Raw genomic sequence first — 9518 nt, 5'->3', positions numbered from 1 at the left:
TTTTCTCTTTGCAATCCGTTTTATCTTGCTTTACCCTGCACTCAACTATTAAAATAATTTCAAAATATGTATGTTTATTTTAAACATAAGAAGCATGTTTAAAATAAAAATATTTATTTTTGTTCGCATAGCTGTCAAACCAAACAAAAACAAAAACATTTGTTTTCAACACGAATATTTTTAAAATAAACATAACATTATTTTTATTTTAAACATTGATTTCACATGACTTCAAACATGGAACACGTTTGAAATCAACCTAATTTATTTTTGTGGCCAGAACAAACTGAGTTTCCGTTTAAATTTAACTCAAATATTTTTGTTTCTACGATAGTTTTTTCTGCGTGTTGGTGGCTAAGCACTTCTGATGGTTATTGTTTATGCGGGATAGAAGTAAACAAGGGAAAAGCATTCACTCTCTCTAAAGAATTATTCCAACACCCCAGTCACTGGAAATGAAACGTATCGAAATCATTGCTAAACGTAATAAAATATGCCGTCTTCTTTGGCCAACGCAGCACGCATTATATTCAAAAATTACATTGGAATAATCATTACTTTCCTATTTTATAACGTAGGAAGTATTTGTCAACGCTTTAAAAGCAAACGCAAACGGAAGTAGCCGAAGCTGAATGAAGACGATAAGTGATGACACCGCTTCGTGTTTTGATTTGCGCTTACCGTCCGCTCAGTTGTGTGGGTTCGTACATGTATCCAGCTTTCCAAGCTCGGTAATGGCGACCTGTTTGTATGAATAAATGTATCCTTCACTGTGCTTTTTGACACTAACTGGAGGGCGTATGTTGTTTCATTTTCTTCTGTTCCTGGGAGAGAGAAAAAGAGGGGTCAAAATGCGATCCTCCAGATAGCACAGGGAAGGATACATTTATTCATACAAACAGGCCACCATTACTGAGAATGGAAAGCTGGATAGATGTTGGTGTGCGTGTTTTCTTCTAACGCTGCAGTTCAACGTTGTCTCGTCACAAACCGTTTGGCGCTGCTATCTGTCTCTAAAAAAAATCCAAAGAGTGAAGGGGGTCTGGTTCAACCAAATAATTTGACAGATGAAAGCAGAAGTATCATCACAAGGACGAAAGCGCCACCTACATGTCGGTGCCAGCTTTTGAACGCGAATACGGGAAGGACTAGCGGTTTTAGAGACCCAGCATATTGTTTGCCTGGGCTACACCAGTAGAATGGGTTTGTGCTGCAAAGTTCCCATCCCGGGGAGCTGCCACATGAAATTATTCTCAAATTACCCCACGATAACAAACTTTGGAACTTATATTCAACATACACAGCAAAAAAAATGTAATATCGATCAATGTAATTCAAGCTGATGTATGAAATAATGATGTAATAGCAAAAAGCAGATACAATATGACATCAATGGATGTAATTTTGTTCGCAAAATCGATGTACATCGTACAACGTTATATTACACAATCGATGGATTGACCTGGTTGCAGCAGTTTGGATGTAATATTCAACAATTTTTTTTCTGTGTAGTCTGATTCAATACAATGATCATATCCGCTTTGTTTCTGTTCCGCAAACAAATGGCAACCTTTCTCCACTGCGCGAATTTGTTGCTTCCCGAGTTCGGAACCCGAAAAAGTTGAAATTTGTTCTCGTTGCATCCCGGGGTAATGCAACGATCCTGCAACAACAATGAAAATGTTAAGTGATGGAGCTTGTGTTTACGTATAAAAAAAATCAATTTTCCTGAAAAAATCCAAAATCCTGATTGCAAGCAGCGATATCATTGAAGAGATTTGTCATTTTGAAGAAGACCACTTTTCCTACAATTTTACAAGCTTTATGATCACCAAAAACGCTCGCAAAAACGTACACTAATAAAATTTAATTATTTTTTTTATGTGTCCCACACATGAATTTTTGGAATGTGATAAACAAATGATATCTATGTGGCGGACACATAGTTCTCATGTGTACACATACTATTCATTTGACTCATAAATTTCATGTGTACTTCTGAGTGGATTCTGTTTATGTTATGGACACATGAAAATCATGTGGTATTTTACATGAAAATTCGCCAGTAAAAATGTGTCGAATTTTCAATTTTAAAAGTGAAAATTCTGATGTGAGTCACGTTTGACAGATGTGTATATTTTTATCACAACAACGACAACAGTGGTTAGTTGGAATAACACCTCGAACACGGTTACCCTCTGGTGGTGAGTGCTTTCAAAACCCAATCGATCTACTTTACTAACGCCATCGAGCGGTCAGGTCACGCACATTCTCCACACCCCTGCAGCGGGTGCCAAAATTTCGATTCCACTCAAACGTCATGCCGGCAGCCCTGCCAACCAGGCGAAAGCAGTAAATAAAACGTCAAAAAGCAACCAAAAAAAAAACTCCAGTGTTCAGAGTCGCCCGAACCCGACCCGAACGAGTGAGCGAGCAGCAGTAAACCCGTGAAGAAGCTAAAGTGAAAATCGGTCTCCACTTTTCGTTGAAAAACCAACAAATTAATCAGTGAATTTTGTCCGGAAACTAGTTCTAAACGGTGCGCCAACCCTTTGTGGAACGGATGCGATAGTTTTCCACCCGCCATGGATGGGTCCCGGCGTCGGGAAAAGTATTTTCCTGCCAGCAGTGCCTGGGCAGCAGTAGATGCAGCCAAAGTGCGAGAAAAGTGAAGAAGCAGTGTTGTACAGTGAGAAAAATGTTCCAGCCTGACGTCACGCAGCAGCAGCAGCACCAGTCCTCGTCTTCGTTGTTCTCGAAAGGTGTGTATACATGGCCGACTGGCTGTGACTGGAGTTGTTGTTGTTGGAGTTGCTGCTGCTTATTTTCTGGCCACACAGAGATTTACGAGTGAACTCTGTGTTGCTGCGGGAAGTGAGTTTGTGTGCGTGTTTGATTGTACAAAGTGTATTATTCCGGAGGAGGCTTGAACTCCACTTAGTCTCCGTGATGGAAAAACGGGAAGGAGATTGAAGGTGTTTTCTCGATCGGATTTCGGACTATTTACGGCAATATGGAGAGAGGTAACATTTGTGCTGATTGTTGGCGATGAGCTGCTAATGATCCGGTGATGGATTCATAATTATCATCCCACGACAATTTTGATGGATGTGCTGCCATCGATGGAGCTGACGGTGTTGGTTACAAGTGTACCTATGATATGCATCCACAGCACAGTGCTGTTTACGTGTGTTTGGATCGCACTGGTTTCGTGTCGACGCAGTGAGAAACGAGAAAACTGACTGAATTAGAGAGGTCAAAGTGTTTGGTGACCGAGGTTCGTGACATATTTGGCAACGAGGATATTTCAAGCCACTTCAAGATGTCCCAGTTCAAGTCAAATTGGTGACTGGAATCCATCATGTACCTGAATTAGCTAGCAGAACATATAAGCTAAATGGAGTAAAAATATTTGTATTCGTTTTAATCGATAACTGGAGGAAGGTTCACACAAAAAAACAAATCATGATCAACATGTGAAAAGGGAGTATGTAAATTGTAAACAAAACACAGCTCGAATGGACCGTGGTATCAAAAAACAACAACAAATTGAAGCCTTAGAAAACGATAATATTAGATTCTGCTCGGACGGAATCTTCTCACCCAATAATAGGAATGTGCCATAAAGCTAACACGACACTTAGTAAACTATAGAATAAAATAGAGTATTCATAACTTAAATGGCACTTACGCTTGCATATTCCACACTGAACTACAAAAGCAGCAAACAAAGAAAAAAACGATCTCACACAAACGTAAACCTCGAGATCAAAGCTCTATTAGCACACAGCAAACACAATATCTTCTAACACACCAAATTACGAAGTAAATATCCGTTTGTTGTGGTCCATATGCAAAAATGAAGAGTAAAATATTATCGATATAATCGATCCCATCTTATTTCATTATAACATTATTGCATTCACTGCCCCAATGTAACGTTTTTCCTTTAGTGGCAATTAAAATTAAACCACGAATTATATAATATAGTACTTTCCCGATTTTGTCAGCCTCTTCTCAAATTTTAGGCAGGCAAAATAGGGCAATAAAATACTCCCTTATTTTTTCGATCAAAATTATAACAGAATAATGAAATTGTTGGTATCTACCAACATTGATTACCGGTTGGTGCCTATGAAATTACCAAGAATTACTGCGATTGTTTTACAATTTTTACATACTTCGTGCTGCATCGAGTAAGAACTGTTTGCGCAGCAAAAGATTCAAATACGTTTCGACACGTGCACATTAGCATCTTGAAGATGGTTTGTTGCTTTGGTTCCTTTTTAAATGATGCCGTCAGAATCGCTTGTTGGTTCGATCGATAAACATGCTCCAGGGCGTAAAATGATCAAGCAAAGGATCACATTCATGCCGTGTTCTAATGTCATGGCAAACAACAAACTGCGATTGGCGGTTATTGGAAAATCACGTAACGCCAGAGCATTCAAACATTGTTTATGTCTGGATGACGTGAGCAGGGCTGGCAAATGTCATTGTCAATGGAAGATCTAACGCGATATTTACAGAGATACTTTTGTCACTATCATCGGATGAGAAAACGATGATAGGATTTTTTGTGAAAATCTCATCGAATTTTTTGTCAGAATGTGACAGTGTTGTGATCATCGTAGTTATCTATTGCAATTAAAGTTACTTGTACCGAGGAAATATCAATACGGTTGGTTGCTTAAATTCATCTGAATCAGATAGAAATGTTGACGTCAAAACCGCATAAAAATTATTCTCATGAGTGCTTGATCATTGGAAAATGACAAGAAAGTAAATGATTGGTAGTTTCGTCTCGTGATAGTGAGGGGACCTGTTTTCTCATTGTCAAATGACGACCATGATATTTACCAGCTCTGGACGTGAGTTGCCCCAATCCTGGTTTCATTTTGACTTTGTTGCAGGAGTTCGACGATTTCCTGCTGAACAACTGATACCACCGAAGCCCATTTTGCTTTCTTAGATAACTGTTCAGTCCATCATCTGAACGATGAACTCAAAAGTGATGATGAGTTGATCACAGTGCCCCTAATAAAAAAAAATACCATACCCGAACGATAATTCAAATGATGGAACTATTCCACAAATGGGTTAAGCAAATTAATCACACCAATTTTATTAGGGGCACTTTCTGTCTGCCAACGTAACCGCTGGATCAAATTGTGATTATTAAACATCGGTACCGAGAAAAGCTATTGCTTCGTGTGATGGCCCGCGACAAGGATAACAACACCGATGAATGCTTGAAGCAGATCTGATTAGAAGAAGTCTGTTTTTGGGTACAAGAAGCCTGGGCCAAGGGGTGGTCACTCTACACACTTATTTTGCACCAACATTTTTCTCAATGTGCCGCGCTGTGCCGAGAGTGCCATGACATCGGTCTGATTTTTTGTGTGAATAATTGTATGTTTTGCAACCCGGTATTTTGAAAATTCAAATGTTTTTTTTTTGTATATGAACCGTACGAGCTGTCGAAGACAATGGTCATGTAACGCTAGCACTCAGATCGGCTAAGTTCCGTCTCCCGTATGTCGCAGTGTGATGAAGATTTGGTCCACGGAGAGTACATCAAACATTACACGCTGGTGAGGATCATTGGGAATGCACTCATTGAACATTTTGCACCGGGACATCAAAGATGGAACGTTATCAGCGATCACCATTTCTATATCAAGCAGATTGACTTCAGATCGGCGACGTTCGTACAGGAAGGGCAACTTTTTTCTACCTTCTACGTCACGACCGAGTTCTTCCGTCCGTAAGTGTTGGTAGGCAACCGCTACTCCTGCCCTGAACTGGAAAGGTGGGAGCAAAATAAAAAAAACTCTACTTCGTTTGATGTTTCAGACTGGAATGATCTTCCTCTTTATTTTTCATACGATCAGACCTTGTCGACCTGACCCAACTGTCATACGTAACATCGTATGGTGTTTTCGTTTAACGACATTTATCGTTTGCACTCTAAATTAGAACACATCAGCTCTTCCCTCTTCAGAAAGCATTTACAATTCAATTCACTACTACAACAATTTCTTATAATCTTCTTTTTCAAAGCTTCATACAATGCAAATCAGAACGTAAAAAATTATTACAAATTAATATACAAATTCTTCATCAATGTTAGCTTTTCTTATTCTTTTAGAACGCCTAGGGGCGAAATCTGCTGACTTTTCAACCTCACTTTCCAAATTCTCGAACACGTATTTACGTTTCCTGCCTCTTCTAACTTCTTCTTCAGTAAAACCATGGAATGCCTCGTTGCTGTCACTTGACTCGGGCTGCAATTGTCGTCGACTTAACAAAACATTTGGCTTCCCAGAGAAGTCCCGATCCTTACATATGCGAAGCTGTCCTCGATGCGCCATTGTTGGCACGTTTCCAATTCGAATCCTCAACATCATTATCACTTTCCGAGTCCGCTCGCATTCTGTTAACCAAATCGCTCAAATATTCATCTGGATTTGTTGCCGAAGCATTTGGATTTACCATATTTACGGCATCCCTGTGCATATTTTTCAATTTAAAACATTTTTTTTTAATATGACCCTTTACACCACAAAAATCACAGACCATCTGCGAATAATCAGGGCGTTGCTCTCTATTATTATTTCTTTTAGTCTGCCATTGTCCACTCCATCTTGGCCTGTCCTGCGATTGTTCGTTCCGCCATTGCCTGTCCTGCGATTCTCCATTCCGCCATTGTCTGTCCCGCCATGTATTTTTCTGATACGGTGTATAACCTAGTCTGTTCTTCACTGATCCCTTATTACGACTAACGCCACCATTATTCATCCTTTGCGCCAAATCCATGGTAGCAGCTAACTTGTCCAATCTAGACCCAGTACTACCTGACGCTTTCAATGCAGCCACCAGATCCATGCCGCTGCTGCAATCCATATTTCTGGCATTATTTCTGGCAATTTCCCAGGTCGCAATAAGTTTCTCCGCAATTTCCAACGTAAGCTTCTCCTCATTTAGCAACCTTTGCTGAAGAGCTTTATCCCGAACCCCAGCAACAATGCGATCTCTAATTGCCGAAGATTTAAAATTGTCAAAATTACAGAATTCAGCTTGCAATTTCACAGACAACACGAAATCCTCCAACGATTCATCCGGTTGCTGCACTCTTACATTAAATTTGAGCCTTTGAACCAAATCTGATTCTATTTTATCAAGTCGGGCCTTTAGCTTAGAAACCATATCGGCATAGGCAATTTCAGCTAAATCACTGTTAGGGTATAGTAGCTTGAGTTCCCTGAAAATTACAGGCCCACTAAGCGTGATGAAATGATCACGCTTGTCCTCTTCAGGAATTTTATTCATATTGAAAAAAAATCCTAGCCTTTCCACCCAATCACTAAAGCAATTACCCTTCCGGTAAGGCTCTAACGTAGTTGTTATATTGGCTTGAGCCATGGTAGCTTTTACTCGCCGAAATTAATACCAGTAATCAATTGAATTAGCACTTTTTCCAAAAAAATTAACTTCCCCAAAAATAAAATGCAGACTCACCAGTGAAGATTGTTCAGCCTTTGCCGTCTAAGTTGAGGTATTTCAACTCGTTGTTCACAGCCCTTCGGCAGCCACACGAGCCGTCAGTTGACGTTGCTTGTTTTTTTTTTTTTTTTACTTAGCTCCTATCTGTATCAATCTGGATCCAACGTCGAAAGGATGAACCCAATCAATTAATCTTCGCAATCACCAACTGAACCACCGAAAAATCCTTTCACCTTGATGGCAACCTTCCACAAAATGGCCAAATGTCCTTGTAAAGGACAAACACTTTTGTAACAGCGAGATTTACGGCAAAACTGAGCCGGCAAGGAAACAACTGCAGCGAGCAGTAAATTGGTTGCGAACTTCCCGTCGGCTTTGTATCAGGCGTCCTTTGATGCCACCGCTATATGCTACGGGTAGCTTTATCACCGACGAAGCTTTATCCCATCCTCGTCGCCAACTTTAGTATCTTATACTTATATTGGAGAAAACCGGGACTTTGCGGAGCAAAATAAAAAAAACTCTACTTCGTTTGATGTTTCAGACTGGAATGATCTTCCTCTTTATTTTTCATACGATCAGACCTTGTCGACCTGACCCAACTGTCATACGTAACATCGTATGGTGTTTTCGTTTAACGACATTTATCGTTTGCACTCTAAATTAGAACACATCATCTATGTGACACTGTACGTGTTGTTGTTCTTCGAGAACCCATGCTTGGACGTTGAGAAAATCTGTTGACAAGAATCCCAAAACTCGGATCACCATCTAGGAGCTACTTACGCAGGAAATCAATTCGGCACAGTTCAATTTTCCCAAAATCGTCCCCTGCTAACCGTACGAAATCAATCCGTAGAAGTGCTACGAAGATGCAAATATCTGCTCCAGCCATACGGGACTGTCCACGTCGTTGCACAGCCTTTCGATATTGGATGATGTCGATGGTTGAGGATGAGTATGCCCAATGTCGAATAAGTCAGTAAATCTATATATATACACACTTAGAAATACCTAATTTTACACGTGACGGAATCCATCTTTGACATAAAGGAAGAGACGTAAACAAACATGTCATGTAAAATTAAGTGCTCCGAGACTCAAAAGTTCGTTACTCGACGAAAAGTACGTTTGATTGAGCTGAATTTCGCGTCTATTATGACACAATTTTATGTCAAATTTGACGCTCGAATATGTCAGTCTCAGAGCACCTAAATTTACATGAATTTTTCTAAGTGTGTATAAATGAATTTCTGTCTGTCTGTCTGTCTGTCTGACCCTTATAAACTCGGAAACTACTGAACCGATTGGCGTGAAAATTTGTATACAGGGGTTTTTGGGGCCGTGGAAGGTTCTTATGATGGTTCGAGACCCCTCCTCCTTCTGTAACCCCCATACAAATGAAACAGAAATTTCTGCATAACTCGAGAACTAATCAAGCAAATGGAACCAAATCAGGCATGTGGGGGCGAGTGTGGGGGTATAAGGAGATAATCGTAGGGGGTAGCCCCTTAGATAATAGGGGGGGGGGGGGGCTACGTACAATATAGCATGCTTTTTTTTTAAATCGGCGCATAATCTCAAGCTAATATTGAATCCCGAGCAAGACCGGGCACACTCAGCTAGTTTATAATAAAAAATAAATTTACAGCTATTTAATTAATATATTTTTGGATTCATTTTGAATGATTTTTATTCGGGGATTGAGTTTAAAATGTCTAGTGGTGGAGTAGCAGTGATTCTATTTTAATCAATCCTGAACTAGTCCAGGTTGAGCGTTAAATCGAAGACTACAAATCAAGAAAACTGGCAACTCTGCCAAAAATCAGGAGACAGTAACGGCAACGCCTCTTCTGAGCAAAAGTGGAACCTGTGTTTGATGGTGTGTGTTAATTCACGAGTGCATTTACACACATAGGTAGAAATAAATAGCTGTCCATTATTGGTTTTGTTATGATGTCGTAAAAAGTGAAAAGTTTCTTTCTATGCTTTATGCTGACAAAAAGTAAAAT

General features: G+C 39.8%; 1 protein-coding gene across 4 annotated transcripts in view; it reads left to right on the top strand.

Annotated features, from left to right (window-relative positions):
- The first annotated feature begins 2412 nt into the window (after window positions 1-2412).
- dsh (Segment polarity protein dishevelled) overlaps window positions 2413-9518 on the top strand; it is a 38246-nt gene continuing 31140 nt past the window's right edge. For all 4 annotated transcript variants that reach the window (XM_065223604.1, XM_065223603.1, XM_065223606.1 and 1 more), the window contains exon 1: window positions 2413-2762. The gene's annotated coding sequence lies outside the window, so the exon portion shown is untranslated. The remainder of the gene's footprint in view (window positions 2763-9518) is intronic.

Source organism: Ochlerotatus camptorhynchus, unplaced genomic scaffold (assembly GCF_037179485.1).
Source record: "Ochlerotatus camptorhynchus isolate MF236.1 unplaced genomic scaffold, CSIRO-AGI_Acam_v1.1 ptg000193l, whole genome shotgun sequence".
In the NCBI taxonomy this organism is placed as follows: Eukaryota; Metazoa; Arthropoda; class Insecta; order Diptera; family Culicidae; genus Ochlerotatus; species Ochlerotatus camptorhynchus.
This window is presented reverse-complemented; position numbering and strand designations above follow the sequence as displayed.